Source organism: Drosophila sechellia, chromosome 2L (genome assembly GCF_004382195.2).
Source record: "Drosophila sechellia strain sech25 chromosome 2L, ASM438219v1, whole genome shotgun sequence".
NCBI lineage: Eukaryota > Metazoa > Arthropoda > Insecta > Diptera > Drosophilidae > Drosophila > Drosophila sechellia.
In genome coordinates, this window is record NC_045949.1 from 19,564,104 (window position 1) to 19,581,843 (window position 17,740).

Below are 17,740 nucleotides of genomic sequence, written 5' to 3' on the forward strand. Positions count from 1 at the left end.
GCAAGACCTCAAACGTCATTTGATAGAATTGTAAGCTATAAAATGGGAAAAAAGGATACAAACTCTTTGCTTTCATGAATACATTTGGTTGCAACTAAAATGAAAACTATGTTCTTTTAGCACACACTTTATGTACATTGTTTAAAAGTTTCATTATCACACTTCTTTTCACCAACAAATTGTTTTAGAGGCTAAAACTTTCCTTTGATGCCAACTTATTTGCCGGATAAAATAAAAACAGTGAGTACGTGTTTTTAAAAACAGCTTTGTTGCATCCACGTTCTTTTTATTTATAAAATAATTCTACTATTGCACGCCTAACTTTCCCGTCGCCCGCCAATTAAGACCCCTCCGCTGCTCTGGTCATCATCGTATTCATTAGGGAACTATTTTTTCGTTTCACGGTGTACCTGGCAGGACTCCCCAAAATGCTATTAGCGAGCCAGGACCTTCAACGAGCTCCACTTGTAGCGCCTCTAAGAAAAGGAGGCAGGAATGCGGGCAACAGGAATTCCTGTGTAGCAATCAGCAGATTGTGTGACAGTCTGCCTTTCATTTCCCTATTTATTTAACAAGTTCCGCTGCTGGGCCCAAAACTAGGGACAGGATTCGCCCTGACAGCCAAGGACCCGAAGTCCTGCGGCTGTTTTATGCGCGTATAATCACATATTTCAGCTCTCTCTCTCTCTCTCTCTCTCTCTCTCTCTCTCTCTCTGCTTCCCTTTCTATCCAGACATTCGATTTGTTTGGCATTTGTTGAATGCCTCAAGGATACGCCGTGCGACTTTTGATCCCTTATTTTAGTGGCATTTATTTTGTCACACGTTATTCACGACCAGCCTGTGTGCGGCTAGCTAGCTAGCTAGCTATGGAAGAGCCGTAAAAGTCCTGTGAGCCGGTAAGTGCGTGTTTATTTGCTAAAGAAGGTCCTTGCCCCGACCGCCAGTGCCTTTGGGTCTGGCTTAAAGGTATTTTCGGTGTTGCGGCTCGTTATCGAAGGCTTGCAGGCGACAGAGTCCTGGCATCCTTGTAATTGGGGAAAGGGTTCGCCAGCTTGTGTGGCTATGTGTATGACAAACTCATTTCATATTTATTAAATTTGCTGCGCTCGTGTTTTATTTTCATTTGGCACGTACCGAAAGTAAAATAAACATGTGGCTTTTCCGCTTTTCTTATTTTCTGGCGCTGGTAAGCTTATTAGGAATTTTTGCCTGGAAAGGCGAGATGATATACGAATACTTTTACATCCCTCAGCATTGTTTTAATTTAGCTGAAAATTCGTTTTCCACTGGAGGAGGAAAAATAATTCCACCGTCATATTTTTGCATGTTCTGTAACTTTATAGCCATGCGATCCCCATGGGCAAACTCCCTAGTTTCCTCGCTTCTTTTGTGGCTGTACATAAATATGTAGAGTGCGGCTATAACTTCCAGCCACGCCCATTCTTACGCCCACCGCAGTCGAAACTATGTAATTAAAAAGTTTTGCAAAGAGATTGCCGAGCCAAAAAATGAGAGGCAAATATCTTGTTTGCATATTTCTGCGTCAGCCAGAAATAATAATTAAAAGCAAACCAACAAACCAACAAAGCGGCTGGCCAGCAATAACGACTGTTAGTGAACCAGTTGCTTTATATTGGCTCATTTCCGACCTAGGGGTATTGAAAAACAGGCCAACAGGTGCCTTCATTTGATTCCATATCCATATTCATTCGAGCCCAAATAATTCGCAATCTGAAAATGAATCTCAATTGGTTCGGAAATTTATGAATGGGACAACGAGGCGCTAACTGATGACATCGAGTGCAAAATGCCCCCAGTATTTTCCCAGGCAGATCAAGTCGCAATCATGGCTTTAAGGTTCTCAACTCGGCTTTTGCCACCTTTTATGTGAGCCAGTTTTTTTTTGGCCAACTGTGAACTTTGCGGCCAGTTTATTCTCGTTTTGTGTGTAGGGGCAGCAGCTTCGGCTTATTATTTTGTTGTTTTGCGGTCAGTTCATTCAACTCACAATTGCTTTTTCTTTCTTGAGCAGAATACGACTAGTAGTGACTTACAAAAGGAGAATTTTCGGAAAAACATGCTTTATATCTCATTGCAAACCCATTGTTGGTTATGCCATATTGGCTTATTTGCAAAAGCTGTTTCATTTTATTGCGCACCACCACCAGTTGACCGTCGTAAATCAAACTTTTGTCAAGTTTGGTAACACATTTGGTAAATGTGTCAACAGAGTAAACGAAATATTTGCATTCAAATAAGCAACGAAAACAAGACTCAAACCACTGGAACGCATCCAACCAGAACCGACCAAAAACCGATTCCAAACCAGCAGCAGAGAACGAGAACAAGCGGGCCAAAACAAGTGCAACAGGCAGCCGGCAAATCGGGCCAAAAGCAGCAACAGCTGCTTTTCTTGGCTCCTACTATGTGCTCGTGCTGGCCATTTCATTCTGGCCAGACTGACAACAAAACGCGCAAGAATAACAACCGGTAACAACCACAACAAACGAACAAGACTCGTTGCAGTCGGCAAAGATTTTCTCCTTCCTCAGTGCGTAAACTCTTTTCTACACTAGGAGAAATTATCTCTCTTGGCTTAAATATGGGTCAGATTTATAGCCACAAATTGCGGGCTCTAAAACGAAATGAAAGCACTCGAGTTCTTTACTCTTCCGAAAGTTTGTTAAATAGAGCGAAAAAACGTTTACAAGGTGCATATATAATTTACGTGGCTAATTACACGGGTTGTCTCATTTTGACTTTTGTTAATTAGTTGGTAGTATATGCAAAGTATAATCTTTTTCTGTGTGGCTTATGGCGTTTGTAAAGGTCTATTGCATGCAATTTTCTTACCAAAAAATATTTAAAAATGTTATAACTAAATTAAATAAATGACTAGCCAAGCTTCTAAAAAATGATACCAGAAAATTACTGATAAATACTAACAAGCCATAAAAATGAATGTGGGTTTTAATATATTTCAGTGGAATTGCTCTCTTGTTTGCAACTTGTGTTTCTGGGCAAATAATGGGTTTTAAAAATATTGTTCTTAGTTCCTATTTATATCCTCCTTTCATTCTTGTTTTCCCATTGTTTACCATCTCGGTGACTGTATACTCAATTGTTCCAAAATTGTATTAATTACTCTCGGTTGCCTCGCTATTTAGGCATAATTTCAAGTGTATCTTTCCACTGTTTGCAACTTTTGCGTCTGTTGCGCAACAAGTTGGCTGTTGAATATTTTTAAGGCCAAGTCCAAAAGTCAAACAACACGAAGGCAACGGTTTCGTCTGCTGGTTATTGTTGTTCAACCGCTTAGCTTCTAATGCAGTCGTCCGGAGGAAATGGGGCAACCAATGGCAACAGGCCGGGAGCGAGCAGATAAAGCTGGAAACAGGTGCCACAAAAGGTGATTCCGGCGGGAGGGGCACACGGCAAGGGACTCCCGCTGAAGACACTCCCCACCCCCCTGGCTGAGCAACGAAGTCAAACCAGCCGACTGCCGACAGCGGAAGTGACTCCACTTATAGGGAGCATTAGCCTAGTCAAAAGTGCAACCAGATTATATTTTACAGCTAAGAGCCGGGGGATCCAAAGTTTATTACACGCCTGCGTGAGTACCCGTGTGCACCACAATAATCTCGGCTCGAGTTGGCGCATGCAAAGAGGCTTTCCCGTGCTTTGTTCTAGCCAGAGCAACAGAAAGAAGTGTGTCGCCTTGAAACGGAAGTCAGAAGCAGACATAATGCGATTGTCAATAGACGGGCCGAACATGAAACTTGCCACAAACGTGACAAGGCTAAAATGAGCAGCTACCGTTACCGTTTGGTAAGCACAAAAGGTATGTACTGTGCGTTGATAATAGGATGACATAAATTAATAGATAACAAAAAAAGTTAAAAACGCATTGATTGAGCACTGGAATGGCAATCAGAACTGCTTCGATCCGCTGCGGTAGTACAAGTCGTCCTCTTCTGATCCCCAATTCCGCTCAGAATCACACAAGTTGGCCGTAAGCGTTTGCAAAGCGGCTTATTTGCCACATTTGTGTCCGATACTTGGGCTTTCGCCTTTTGGGCGACTTTTTCGTCCGTTTTGCTCGACATGTCAGCAAATTTGCTTGCTGATTAGAGCGGCCAGATTGGCACTCGGATTTGGCTTGGGCTTTGCCTTTCTGGTCTTTGGTGGGGCTTTTCGCTGTGACAGCCGGGAGTCAGCCCAAACTACAAGGCACAAAAGTACTGAGACTGAGGCACAATCAGCAAATACAAGACCAACTGCCGGGGCTTGCACAACTTTCTGAGTTTGGAGCGGCGACACGAAGTGTTGCATAATCGAGACCGCTGTGTTGCAGAGACAAAAGTCAGAGCAGCAGTAACAATAAATACTGAAGTACACCCACCAAGCGGCAACCGGTTTTGCGATCTCGAGAGTTGGCCAAATAAAAATAAAATGTATATCGCAGCCATAACATACTATATATACACATACATTACATACATATAAAACTGGCTTAGCCAAACTTCAATTGTGACCGAAATGCGAAACGGGAGCCGCCAGGGGGCGCCACGCACGCAGTGGGCCAGCCAAAAGTTTAACTTAACCCACTGCCCTCGGTTTATTTTCCATTTTTCCGTTTTCCCAAGCTGCTTTCGCAAACGAACCCAGTGCTCGGCCATAATTATGCCATTTTGATACACTTACCAAGTCTGGGTTGGAAAATGCTTTAATCGCAGTGGAAAATTATTCAGAATTGCAGAAAGAATGCCTGCAATGTTACTCATTTAAATTATTGAATATTAATGCCTGAATTTATTAAATTCCACCAAAATATATACATATATATAGTGAAACCATCGCGAAACAAATATTAATTTGAAAGCCAAATTTGCAGATTCTAATTAAGTTGTGTTTATAAGAATCCATTAAAGCATTTGCTTTACATATACATGCTATACATGAATAATTAGTGATGATTTGCATATAAGTGAGGTACTAAAAAAAATAATAGAAAATTATAAATTATAAAGAGCATTTCGAGTTCGGTTTAATTGTTGTATAATTTGAGCCGGTGTACCTCCGGTTTCTCACGTTTCTTGTGCCGTTGCTTTGCGGTACGTTACACTTAACTTTGCCTATAAGCAAAACTCGTTTGGCGCTGCAAGTTTTTGCATTTTCTTCTTATTTTTATATCTGCCCCAGCGTGTGGCAGTGGCGAGTGCGTGAGCTGGTAATCAGGATCCGGCAATCCGGCTGGAAGAACCCAGCGGCCCCTTCCACTGGGGTTTCCCGCGGGCGGAAAATGCGAACTGGAAGATGGGTTTATGACTTTTTTCTAGGGCTGCCCCTGTGGCAGCAACTTTTCCAACTTTCACAATCTGCGCTAAGTGCGTTTTGTGATTTGTGCGGACAGTGGCAAAATAGCTGGCTGAATAAAAGTTCGGCTTGTCTGTGGCCAAATAGTGTTGAGCACTCTCAATTAGAAGACTGATAGAGTGCAGTGGCTAAGTGCTGTGTAAAAACAGTTTTTAAAGACACTATTTTTATACCCAAGTATTATAACAGTGAAGCTAAAATAATACAATTGTAGGTATTTAGAAACAATGTTGCCATCAAGCGTTGTGCTGCACTTTCATATTGGTTAATAGTTAATATTTAGATTAAGCTTACTTTTAAATGTACCTAATCTCTGTGTGCAAAGTGAAAGTAGCTAGCGCCACAGCGATCATCCAAAAAGAAACTAACCATCCTAATCATTTGAGAGCCTTCAAGTTGGCCATTCTGACTTTAATATCTCATTGAGAGCACTCCAAGTGCTCTTAATTGCTGAGCATAAAGAAAAGGCATTTGCCCGGCCAGCTGGGCAATTAGAACAAGAAGAAAAAGCCCATTTTATTGGGAGAGGAGCAATTACTTTTAACTATGTTGCAATCGTGGCTATGAGAAGTGCATTAGAAAGGCTTTCGCCGGAATGGCTAAAAGCGCCAGCGTCGTCAAGAGTTGGAAAAGTAAGCGAACTTCATGCCGTAATTACCAATGAAAATAAAAGCGGAGTGTGTGTATAAACAATAATAAAAACAAAACTTTTTTATTGTCGTGTCATAATTGGGTTTCCCCACACACTCTGCGTTTTCGGGCGGTTCATTGTCAACCTCCCACCGACTTGTTTTTCTTTCATTTTTTTGGTGGGGGCTGATATGTTGGCCCAATGTTTCCGCTTATTAAACTGCCAGCAGTACAAATCGTAGCAGCCATACAAGAAAGGAAACTTTCAACACTTTCTTGGGCACGCAAGCGACGTCATTAAAACACGCAAGTCACATCAAAAAATCAAATATATATGAACAAAAAAAGCGGAAAATACACAAATAAATAAAAGTTTCATATTCGGCACTCGACTTTTAGTACTACTACGTGGGCCTCATTAAAATGAATAAATGCCAGTGGGTGCAGATATTTCGCACAATTTGTCAACACTGGCCTTTAAGCCGCTTACGCAGGGCCAATAGACTACTGCTCTTTGGCAATTGCAATTAGTAAATGGTAAATGGTATATGGTAGTAAATCCGCTACGCTGCTGCAGTATCGGCTTGTCGCCATTTTACGTAAGGCATTACGACCTCTGGCCGGCGTTACCTTGGTTTTTAATTCCCCTTTGGCGGCCCACTTCCGCGCCTTCGTCCGTCACACTTGGCCAACAACACCCACAACATTTCGCCCTGTTTTCCCTTTTCAGCTGAAAACTCGTGGACACTTTTGGCCACTTTTACTGGACCGCCTGTCAAGCTGGCCCTTGTCTGAATAATGATGGTTGTAGCGGAGCATCTGTCATCTGAGGGGGCGAGCAGGGGCGTGTTGGGATTGGGAAGGCGTGTTTCGGCTGGTGTCCGACAAAGTTTTTCCAAGTTGACACTTTCATAAATTCTAATTACATATCAAAGCAAGTGTCATTTGCAGGTGGTCACCGCCGAAACAGCCATGAAAATTAAATGAACCATGCTCGGGCCAGGGCAAACAGAGAGCAGGACCAAAGGACAATATTAAAATATATTATTTCATTTTTCATAACGCTCTCAGCGAAAAGTAAGAGGACCGTCGCTCAATTGTGAGCCTGGTTTTCGCTGTCCAGTCGACCGGCTAATTAAATCCCAGCCGGGCCAGAATTCACTGCGATTACGCAAGAAGCTTCTCTGTTTTTGGACGCGCTACCTTTTATGGTCAGTCACCGGCGATTAGCATAATTCCTCTATATTATTTCATTTGACGATTATTACGGCCATTATTATTTGGCCCGAGACGTGCGCACGTCAATGGGAGTGAGTAGAAGTCTTGACCTCGCGTACGAGGGGCTCCACCAACCCAAAAACCGGCTTTCGGCTCTTGGCCATGGGCTAGAAATGTTTGCCAAAAACAGATTCGAGAAACACGTCTAGTTCTTCTTCTATACTCGGCCATTGTTGACGCTTCTAATTTAATAATGTCGAAAAGAGTGTTAACGGCCAGAAACAAGACCCTCGAGTTTGTAGGCCCTGCTATGCGATATCTTAAGAAGCCGACTGGTCAGTCGAATCCAAGTCTAATTATAGATTTCCCAAAGGCGTTCCTCCGCTCTTGTAGTGATGGAATAAACACCAACACCAAAGATTAAACCAACTAAGAACAATATTGGAATTTTGGCTTTGACCTAAGCTCATTTGGCTTTGTTTTTGATTGGGCATTGTTGCTTCCTTGGCTTCTAAGAAAATGAAAATAAATTATGTGTTGCTATAAAGTGAAGTTAAGCTAATTTAAACAAATAAATAATACTATTGAGCATAGCAAATAAATCATTCTTTCATTGGGGATAACCCGTTTTTATTCTACCAAGAATCAGCCAGTAGTTACCCAGTTACCACTTGATTTCATTGCCACACTTAGTAAACATTAATCACTTCACGCTGCAAGAGGGTCTTTCCCTCGAATTCAATTTGGAGTTTCTTTCATGAAACTGTGCGCTTTTCCGCTTCGCACGTGTCAATGCAAATTATATGAATTTACTGCGCACAAAGACCAAAATGGCGGAAAAGCAGACACCCAACCACCCACACAAAACGCCCACTGAGAAGTGAGTACTAAATGCACCCAGCTGGCGCTCATATTTGTATGTTCGCTAATTTGCAGCTGAATGTCGCTTAAATGCAGCTGCAGACCCAGAAGCTGAGGCAGATGTCATACTGCATTTGGCTGGAAAAGCAGGCTAACTGGGGAAAATCGGGTGGGGAAATACGGGGAGAGGAGGCAGCTTTTCCACCAGCGACACGGAACACGAAACGTGACGTGACAGTAATTAACATAATAATCCATTTTGTGGCCAAGGAAAGGCAGCGAAAGAACCTCACCCATAGTGCCAGCCATCCGCTTCCTTTCCCCTTGCCACTTTTTGTTTTAGGTTTCGTTTTTGCTTATCCCATGGATGGTGATGGTGTTGACTGTTGAGTGTTGACTGCGAGTGGGGAGTGGGAGAGTTTTGGGTTAACTAGCTGGGCGTCAGCGGGTTAAGAGCTGCCACGGCATCATCACGACTCTGTTTTGGCCGGGCACGTTTTAATTTAATGCCTGCAACTTGCACTTGGCCAAATCCAATCCAATCCGATGCCGTCCAATAAATTGCCAGCTGTCTAGGCCCAGCATAGCAATTTGGACAGAATAGAAAGATTGGAAAAGAAAGGAACCACTTCTGACAGCCTCAAAACTCATCATCATCATCCACTCGCCCATATTCCTCATATTTTCTGGGTCACTCGAAGACCTCCGGGCTGGGCCAAACAATTACGCTGGAATATTTGAGCCGTACGCGTGCGGATGAACAACAATCGGCCTCAAGTTGACGAAGATGATGGGTCTGGAATTGGACTTGGACTGGAGGTACGGAGCCATCTGGAGGTTTCAGGCAGCTAATTAGGTTTCACCAACACGATTTCATCTCTTTACGCCGCCGATTTAATGGCGAATGATTTGTTTCAATTAATTAATGAAGCTTTCCCAAAAACATTCGGCTTTGTCCATTTGCGTTAAAGGCGCCCATAAAAAATCCGACTCCAACTGTCCCGATTCGTTAATGCACCCAACCATCCAAGTTCCGAATGGCTCTCCTCTGTGGCAAACAACTTTTGGCAGCCACTGTGGCGCCACAGACTCCACTCCACTCCGCTGCGATGACGATGACGATGACTGTGGGAAAAGTCGTCGCGAAGTCTTCGGATAAATTGGTCTGATGCTTAAGCCATTGCTGCGGTGGCAGTTGCGGCATCTGTGGGTGCGTGTATCTTCATTTCCATCCGGGGCTGTGGGAAAGAAGCCGAAGACCAGAGGCACCAGAGCCACCAGCGCCACCAGCTCTGCCAGCGCTCCTCTCGGCATTTGTGCCGCCGAGAAATATGAATTTTCATTTATTTCTGCCGCCCGGCGCTTCCGTCTTTAAATTGGCCAAATTAATAAGTGAGCCAAGGCCGCGAACCCAAAGCTTCGGCAACAGGACAAAACATTCGCCACTCGAAACGTGGCGTTAATTGCCGGAACCCGCCGGAAAACTGGGGACACGAGAGGGAAAACACTTGAGAAAGTTTTCGCGCTGCCAGGGATAATTAAAAAACTCAAAGAGAGCTTCGAGCCAAGGGACAGACCAACTGAACATGCAGTCATTTTATGGAAACACACCGAGGTGAAGCCCCTAATGTAGACGTTTTCGAAATGAAAAAAGTTTTTCATACACTAAAATTCTTTGGAATATTTGGGGATCCCTCTATGTACTGCTTATTTTATTAACTTTTCTGTTAGTATCGTCCTAACTTGATTGAAACAATTTTTGAAACAATTTCTTTATATATATTGCCTTATAATTTGGCTTACCATTTACCAGAGGATATATCAAATACGAATTATAATTACTTTTAAGCCCGATTATTTTTCTGTCCTAATTAAATCGGTCGTGTTTTAATGTTGCTAACAGCGTTTCGTGCCTCTGTTTTTCCCTCTTAATTTGTGCTGTTTTTCCCTAATATAAGCACTTCCTCAACTCACATTACAGGGAAAGTGGAAAACCAAACTTTTTTTCATAACAGCCTACGGCGAAATGTCCTTTCGAAGCAATTTTTCGCTTCTGCTTTCCTCTCATCTGAAGTTTAATACTCCAGCAAAAGGGGCTCTGATGGAGCTCACTCAAAGGGGACATGATGAAATGGTGTTCCTTTAAAGCAACAATGTAATATGCTCCCAATTTGACAACTGGGCTCTCTGAAGGGTCTTTCGAATCAAGCCAAGTAATTGAGAAGCCGACAGATGGCTTTAATGCATCTGCAGCTGGGCCAGTTAAACCGCATGCCATTGGCTTTAGCTGGGGACGGGGGAGTAGAGCCCAGAAGGGTCGACTTGAGGTGGGCCAGTCGATCTGCATAATGAAATTGCGGCATTATCTTGCGGAGAGTACAGTTACGAGGCATCCAAATTGCAGTCGGTAGCCGAAGAAAGAACTCGCCTCCAACGGAAAGTCAAGCGGATGCAGATGCAGATGAAGTTCAGATGCAGATGATGCCTCGGGGCAGAAGTAGAACCTGAGAATGATGCGATTGACTTGCTGACTTACTAACAGAATAACAGAATGACTGAATGACTGATTGCCTGAATGACTGAATGACGGACTGGCGGATAAATGATGGCGGAATTGCAGCTGAGCCCGCCAGCTCTCTTATGCAAATCAGCGACGACGACCATGGCCGTGGTCTAGTCGAGTCATTTTCGCCGGCCATTTGCAGGTAATTTTCGCACATTTGGCCAACAGCTGCTTTCACATTTGCCATGCTGCCATGCTCCTTTGCTCCACTCCGCATCCAGAGGCGGGTCGGATTGAAGGGGGGCTGGTTGTTTGGAGGAAATAGTGGGGATGTTGGGGACCGGCATCGCCTCCAAACAATTACGTCAGTTTAGGCATGACTTCTAATTAACTGGGCGTTGTCAGGGCTCTGTGGAGGTGCTCTTTGAAAGCATTGCCGCCTTAATTAGTTTTAATTAAAACTCCTGGCCAAAATTGACCAGCGAGTACAACACAGAGAAAGACAAAGCGGCCATAAGGGATTAGTTAAAAAAGGTTTTTGATACTCCTAAAAAAGAAACAGCATGCTTCAACTTCACGAATCTGCCCAAAGGTAAATAGTGTGTTTAGTACAATCATAGTACTTAATAATAATATACCACTTATGTTAATCAGTATTTACAACTTGAATGGGCAGTGCTTAAACGTGATTAATTAATGAGACGGTGTCTTAAGACAGAGAGGTTTTCCAATACTCCAGAACTCCAGAAATGGTTTAATTGCACCTTAATATTTTTACGAGTCGTGCAGCTGACACACACATACAACATATTCATAAAGTGGCGCCTAAACGCCATAATCAGTATTTACGACATGGCCTGACAGACGAAGCAAATGACCCCACTCCGCCAATTCAAAAGAAAACCTTTTCCTTTATTACATTTTTATGGCTGCCTGATTTTATTTTTAGTGCAAATGCGGCTATTGTTTCATTTGCCAACAAAAGAACAGAGACCCACTGACTCATGTTCGTGCCCATGCTCATGAAGTTCTGGGCTCGGGAGCCCTGTAATTAATCATAAAAATTGTTTGCACCTTGCCGTGGACAAACCACAGACACCAGTGTCGTTTTTCGTTGGGCCCTGGTCACGTATGGCATTACGCACTTCCGTTTCCGGTCTGCGTCTCCCTTTTGGGAGTTTCGCTTGGAGCTTGGCGCGATTCAGTTTGCTCACCCGCGCGCAAGCAAATAAAAGATCTAAAATCAAAACTTTTTATTGCATTCCCTCTTCCGTTTTCATGTATGTATATTTTGCACGCGCAAAATTTATTTTGTGATTTATGGGGCGCAAAGCCAACAACAGACACGCAGAGGGCGACAAACTCGCATTTCCAGACTTGTCGGCGCGACTTTCTGGCCACAGACATTCCGATTTCGCGTTTAAGCCCAAAACAAGAATCAAAGATAACCTTGAGGTCGGAAGGAAGTGGTCTTTTATGGGCTTTCATCTTTGGCAGGAGAGCAACCTAAATTCATAGTAAGTCTAAAAATTTAAATGAAGGGAAACTTTGAGGAATAAGATATTTCTATCTAGGAATGTGAACGTAGTTCAGTTCAGGAGCAAGTTATTATGCAACTCCATATTACAGACTTATTCAAAGTAAGCCGTGTATTAGCTGTTGATTACTATGTTTAGTTATACCATCAAAGGAACACATATTATAACACATATAACACATATTGGCTCAATTAAATGCAACTCGTCACCAATCACGTTCGATAATGATGGTCAAAGTGGCGGAAAGCCACCGGCCTTTCTGGCCAACACATTTCCCAACCTCTGCGGCCGTAAGCCTCGTAACCAACTTTTATTTCACAAAGCCTCTGGATGGCAGTTGCCGTTTGGAGCTGTTTGCATTTTTTATACAATCAGTTTATTCTTTTTAATGGCTTTCATTATTTAAGACGCCACTAGCAACAAGCTGTCGACTGTCAATTGCAACAATGTTGAGCCCGGGAGTTTTCAGTTTTCCGTCAGCGAATCAGTTAACACTGTTTTTTTTTTTTGCTCGATTGCCCTCTGGTTGGACATTGATTTTTCTGGTTCATTTTTGATGGCATAATAATAATGTGACATAAATAATAAAGAAACACATTTGCAATCCAACATATTTGCATTATTTGTTGTCAACTCAAATTGAACCCTTGGGTTTTTTTTTGGATTTGGTTCAGCCCCCGATGGGTGGGTAATTATGCCGTATAGCTGTCCATTTGGCATTATGATAATGACATACCTTCTGCGGCACCCCAGCCACTTATGCCGAGGTGTTAGGCCGTCAACAGAATTGTGTAGTGAAAAAAAAAAAAAACAGCTTAAATCAAAATCAAAGCCTGGCAAAAAGGAAAAAACACACAGACGCAAGCTGATTCCAAATCGCAGGGGCAAACAATGAAGTGTGTGTTTGCTCAGTCGCCAAGTGACATGCAATTATTTATACATTAGCGATGGAGAGGGAGAGTAAGGTAAATATTTGCCACAAACTTTTGTCAAGTTGTACGTTGCGTATACGGTAAACAATTTGAAATACATTATCTGCTGGTACTGAGGAAAGAGTTTCATCGGGGTGAGTGTGGGAAAAGCAATTATCGAATGGCCCAAAAGGGCATCCACAGGGCTTAATGCCCTTCTAACGGAGTACCGACGCGTATTAAGCATTCGAATTTAAAATCCAGCAACTCAGGGGCAGGGAGTCGCTCAATAATTTATCGGGAATCGAAGGACTCGCTTTAATGTGGCCTAGTTAAGTATGCAAGGCCTTAACCGCTTGCGGCAGTCACTCCTTCAATCGCGCACTCCTTCAATCAGTCAGTCAGTCAATCGGAAGGCCAAGCCAATCAATCGAGAACCGTCGACAGGCGGAGCTTAAAGATAAGAAAATCAGGAAGTTTCCCAGGGAAACACTCTGTCTACTTGTTGCTGATAAACGTTTTTCACTTGTTGTTCACATGCCGGAACAAAGGAGACGCCTTGAGGTTTTTGGCAAGCAATTTATGGATACCGAGGAAAAACCTTAGCTTCGGTGGTTCACGTTCGGCTGATTTGGAAAACATTTGAATGGGGCCATAAAATCACTTAAGTGTGTTTTGCCGTACACGTTCCATGGCGTCCATTTCAATATTTTTTGTGGCATATTTACGGGCGTCGACGACAAGGATTTAAGGATTTAAGGCCCGTAGGGTGGTAACCGAAAACCCATCAGAACCGAATCCTTGCACATACACTTTATTCGGCATATGTGTAGGCGCTTTTCCAGCTTTTCCGAGGGGAATTTTGCCTTCGACAGCAAGAAAACCACATTAAATTTGTTATAAATTAAGATTGATACCGATTCGTCCCTTGGGCCCCTCACAATGTATGCGTATGATTTTGCGGGTCCGAGCAAACCCTTTTCCATATCTCCACTTACCTCCAGTTCTTGAAAGCTTTTTCCACGCTGTCATCAACTGCAAAAAAAAATGTATGAAAATATTTATTAGCTGGATTAAACTCGCAAGCTTTTAAATGAAATAACACTATGGTAGAGGAAAACTCGTGAGTAAAGAATATTTGCCCATAAGCACGTTACCTGTTAGTCGCTTTTAGAACGAAACTACGTTAAGCAAAATTTGCTTGTCTCAGAATGGAAGTCCTTTGTGGTTCAGTGAGTCCATAAGAATCTGCCAAGCGCATAGCATCCTTAAGTTGGAACAAGGATGCATGGCTCGAACAAGTCGACTCGATTTTCAGGACTTAAAACTTAAACTTAATGCTTAAGTAAATAAACCAGACGGTCTTAAAAGAAAACTGGTAAAGTTAGATTTATAAATCCTATCAGCTAGTGAGGGAAAAGTGGTTAACTATTTCCATAAATAATATACAAATATATAAGTTGGCCTTGGCCGTTTCAACAAAGTTTTTGTGGCACATCTAGTAGATACGTATTTCAGTCATACGGCTGCTGACATATTCTTGCCCTGCATATTCATGGCACAACTTTCTGAAAGCCTTTTCGCAAGTGTCATGGAAATTCTGTAATTTCCGGTGAAAACTTTTCTTGGCCCAAACCAGGTTGGCCCAAACCAGTGCCAATAGTCGTAATATAGCCATTGCAGTTAAAGCTAATTCACTTAATTTCGCACTCGAAAGTGGCCAGAGAAAATAAAACAGCTTAACAGCGTTTTCTTTTTTAACGTGGTTTATTTGTATTTTCCTGCCTTGTTTATGGCCAACTGGCAGCGAGCGAGTCGTGCAGTTCAGGGCCGGGGCCATCGAATGGGCTTTTAATTGACAGGCCTGGGAGCGTGGGAGGGCTCCTCCGAGAAGGGATCCAATGATAAAAAACAGCTTGAGCGGCGGAAAAAAGGTCACGCCAGGTAGGCTAACTGAAAAGCCAAAGCCATCGGACAGCTGCGTTGCATCGGCTTTTTGGAGCCGTTACTGGAGCTGCGATTTTGAACTGGCCTGGGGATTGGAACTGAGATTGGGATGTGGATGGAGGCGGGGAGTGTGACTGGGACTGGGACAGGGACTCGGCCGACGGCAGCTGGGAATTCACTCAGTCATGGGAGCTCGACTTGATTAAAGATTTCACACTTGATTAAGCACCGGGGCCAGCAGATCCAATTGCCAGTTTCAAGTTCGCCGGGGCCATTGTAGATGCTTTCCTTACTGTTTTTTCATCTCTTCCCGCTGTGTGAGCCGAATGTTGTTTATTTTCGGATGTTAAGTACACAACTGCAATTGTTTAACCAAAATTGGTGGACCCAATGGGCAGAACAACGGCGGTTTAACTTATGTGTTTAAGCTCATTTCACAGAACTTGATTGATTTGAACGTGTAAATTGATTTCTGTATTTCACAGTTTTAAAACGCGTACCTATAATTAAAACACGCACTTCAGTGTATTACCCACTAGAAATTTTCGATGAAACATTTAAACACAATCGTTGAAATGCATAAAAAGCATTTTTGTCTGTAAGTTGATGGAATTTATTTTGTTAATGAAAATATTTATGCTCAGTAGCACTTGTTATTCGCCGTAAATTTGATGTAAAATCATTGATTTTCCATCACTGGTTTTAAGCTAAGTTGGCCATTAACTTATTAAAGGAGGAAAAAACCACAAAATAATATTTGCCAAGCCAATGTTATTTTCCCGTACAATCATCCTCAAAGCTGGTGAATAATTCGAGTATAAACCTTTTTTCTATACCCATCCCACTCCATTTCTTTATTTATCTCTATCAATCGCAGTGCGCCAAAAGCCAAAAAAGGCAGTCCGAACAAAGCCACACAAAAAGTCTTTCCAGATACTTTATTTTATTCATAACAATAGCAATTTGAATAAGCCAGCCTCCTGGCTATTTATCTGACCGGTTTAAAGCCGGAGCAATGAAGAAAAAATAATGACCACAAAGCAGAAAGCCAAAGCGACTACAATTAAAATGGGAAAATAAAACTGGGAATCGTGATTGCGGGCAGAGCATAACTAGGTCAAATCTAAGATGAGGGCGGACCCTCGATCTGAATCGAAAACACTCATACTCGCCGAACTGTGGGAGAGGCTCTGAATAGATAGATAAGGGATCGCAGTGGGGGAAATGGAGGTGGAAATGAAAATGGAAATGGAAATGTGCCGGAAGAGAACTTTTCCCACGACCCTGTGCACGCCGAGCTGTAAGGTTAAGAGCAAAGTTTTAATCAGGGTGGTAAAACTTCATTAATTTGCCGCCAACTTTTTGTGAGGCACTTGACTAGGCTTCAAATAAATGCCATTACAGCGAGCTGCAATCGAAAAACTACGTGCAAGTCGTGCTGCCCCATGGAAAGCAAACGAGGCGGTTGCATGAATAAATAATAATAAAAAAAACGGAAAAACTGAAAAATAAAATGTAACCCAAGCAGCCAGCAGCCGTTGCACATTTTATGCAAATATCGGCCAGCCGAGGCAAAAACTTTCATTCCAACCTAAGCGTTAATAGGAACCGAAGGGGTTGGGGTTGCTCTGCAAAGGGGTTGATTCGTGAGGGATCCAGGCTGTGCCACAAGACCACACATCGCACCACTGCGAGTCCTCGACTCCAGGACCTCCCGCCCCCGAAAGCTCCTTGACTCGCCCTCCGGCGAATGCATATGCATATACCCTACACTACACTGCTCGAAAGTAAGCAGTCGAATCGAAAAAAAGGATGCATATAAAAAGGATACATGGAAAAAGGATTTGGTACTTAAATAACATTTCTAGAATGTCACACATCCAAATTACAAGTTGAGATACAAGTCGAAACCAGCGAGATAATGAATTTACAATTTTTCTACACTATATATTTTTATGATCTAACTAATATTTCATTGGTTATACTCTTCATGGAATTAAAAATGGAATGCAAATTTTGTAAGTACTTAGGATCTCTATTGATAACACATTTCGACATAATTGCAACCATGTCCTTGCTTGGTTTCAGTGCGTACGAGTGTCACCGCGATTTCACGAAATTTGGCTCAGTGTATTCATGCTATTTACGTTTATATGCAATGTTCACCGACTAACAATGAAACTGTTATGAGTTTGAGTCCAGGGTTGCCATGCAATGCATGGGCTTGTATTATTTTCATTCTTCCTCGCGTTTGCCGCTTTCAGTCTTTCAGGCTTTATGACACGTGAATGTGTAAGGTCTTGTATCTGTGGTCGAGCGTTTTGCGGTTTTATGTTAAAGTACAGCATCTGAAATTGATTTTTCATATTTAATGCCAAAGGATTACGAGCTGCTAGCAAAATGCAGGGGAACAAGCAGCTGAACGCTATACGTTTCACGTAGGTCTTGCTTTAAAATTGAGTTCTATTTTACCAAGTTCTGAAATTGCATAGAAAAATAGTTGTGGCAAACAGACGCATTTGAAAAGGATGTGTAAAAACAATTGTTCGTTCCCATTTTCATTTGACTTCGAGCTTAGGAGGAGAAGTTTAATTGATTTTAATTCATTGGAAGTGAAACCTCAGCTTCCTAACAAATTGAAATTGCATTTAAATGAATTCATTTCCGCACATGAAATAAATTGAATAAACTAGCCTTATAAATGTTTCAATTGGATTTCATATTTATAGATACAATGCAATTCTACAGCAAACT

At 42.4% G+C, this 17,740-nt stretch overlaps 1 protein-coding gene across 2 annotated transcripts in view; it reads right to left on the minus strand.

Moving 5' to 3' along the window:
* LOC6621795 overlaps positions 1–17,740 on the minus strand; it is a 42,498-nt gene that overhangs the window by 15,664 nt on the left and 9,094 nt on the right. For both annotated transcript variants that reach the window (XR_004361231.1, XM_032714363.1), the window contains exon 2: positions 14,038–14,074. The gene's annotated coding sequence lies outside the window, so the exon portion shown is untranslated. The remainder of the gene's footprint in view (positions 1–14,037; positions 14,075–17,740) is intronic.